Genomic DNA, 1,830 nt, shown 5'->3' with positions numbered 1-1,830 from the left:
GAAGGGTATTGGCAAACTGTTGGAGCAAAATGGAATTTGGAGAACTCTTGCTGCCCTTCCAGCATCCACTCAACCCAGATGTACTCATTAATCCCTACTGTGCGCTTACGAGTGCCGGGCGTGCCGGAGAATATGACAAGAGCAAAACAGAACCTTCTAGTCTCACCAACCTTGAACTCCTCTTTTCAAGTCTTCAAGTCTTCTTTCCAGGCCCTCCTGAACCTATTCTTTACTTGCGGTCGCCGATTCACACAGCTAGATACGAGGAGTCGTGTCTGCTCGTTTCCAACCGGGTTGACTACGTAACACAATTACAGACATCCTACTAATCATTTGAACCAGTTGTTTACCAGTACGGTTATTTTAAGGTCGGTGTGTGACTGCTGCTGGCAGGTTGATGAATAGAGGAGAACAGGAAATGAATGAAATCATTTATTAACATTGAAAATAACAATTTTAAAGGTGTAGGGTCCTGGGGTACATAGCACTTGGCTGCTGCAAATGAGGGAATGGGAATTTTCCAAAGAAAGAGCTTACCTGAAAGAATTTTCCAAAATTTTGTTTTGGTGTCATGGAAAAACACTAATTTCAAACCACTATTATTGATTGCTGGACACATCAAGAAGCACATGCTCACTAGGAACTACAACTTGAAAATTGTTATTCAAAATCACTGCAGTGCTCATCCTTGAGTATAACCTGAAAATACAAGAGGAAGAAAGGATGAAAAAGAATGAAATGGGTATTGTGCACCCTTCATATACCAGACCTGGTAATAAATGCTTTCATTAACACATTATTTATTTCATTGACACATTTCACAACAAACCAGTGAGTTAAGAGTTGCCAGTTTACCAACAGAAAAAATAGAGGCTTGGAAAAAGTCAAATAATTTGACTTAGGTCACACAGCTTATAGATAGTGTATTCCTGAAACCAGGATTCATGTCTTTCTAGCAAACTGCAAAGCCCTAACTCAAAGTAGTCTTCAATAAGAGGACTTAGATTAGGGCGTGAAAGTTTTGGGGGGAAATTCAGAATATTTCTCACTAAATAACCATTTAAGAGATGTTAACCTCTTCTATCACAAATATTTTATTTATTTATTTATTTATTTATTTATTTATTTATTTATGAAAATATGGAGCATGTCAGGAGTTTGCATGTCAACCTCGCACAGGGGCTGTGCTAATCTCTGTGTCACTCCAATTTTAGTATATGTGCTGCCAAATTGAGCACCAAATCACATTTAACTTCAATCTGATAAATGGTGTATTGATCTTATTTTCCTTGAGATATGTGTGTCTAGAGTATTATTGAAAATTGAAAAACATTTTGCTTGGACATGACCTACTGCCCGGCCCTTCGCTTTTTCCTGCGACTCTGTATTACTTTGGGAATGAGCAGTGACCAGGAGGTTAGTTGGTGGAGAGAGAGATGGGTTGAAAATTATCACTAAAAAGGCCAAAGGATTTTATCCTATGGAAATAATCAAATAAGTGACAACTTATGAGTAAGGATGTTCATGCAGTATGATTTCCAGTGGCAAAATTTAGCAGTACCCAAAAGTCCCATACAAGAGTTTATATGATTAAAAAACTCCTTTGTACAATGGAAATGCTTTTGGTAGTTAAAAATGGTGGTGTGCTGCTGGGTGATGGATACGTGGGGGTTCATTATCCTATCCTGTTTTGTGCGTATTTGAAATTTCCCATAATAAAAAAGTTTTATTTTTACTTTTTAAAGATTTCTTTATTTATTTGAGAGGGGGAGGGGCAGAGGGAGAAGGTGAAGCAGACTCCCCACTAAGCAGGGAGCCCGATGTGGGGCT

At 38.4% G+C, this 1,830-nt stretch overlaps 1 non-coding gene across 1 annotated transcript; it reads right to left on the bottom strand.

Moving 5' to 3' along the window:
• Positions 1–1,134: 1,134 nt before the first annotated feature.
• LOC144295614 (U6 spliceosomal RNA) lies at positions 1,135–1,238 on the bottom strand. The gene has a single exon (XR_013362698.1). It is a non-coding gene; the product is annotated as a U6 spliceosomal RNA (small nuclear RNA).
• Between the last annotated feature and the right edge of the window lie 592 nt (positions 1,239–1,830).

This window comes from Canis aureus, chromosome 23, assembly GCF_053574225.1.
Source record: "Canis aureus isolate CA01 chromosome 23, VMU_Caureus_v.1.0, whole genome shotgun sequence".
Lineage (NCBI taxonomy): Eukaryota > Metazoa > Chordata > Mammalia > Carnivora > Canidae > Canis > Canis aureus.
The sequence above is the reverse complement of the archived record's forward strand: the minus strand, read 5'-3'. Positions and strand labels throughout refer to the sequence as shown.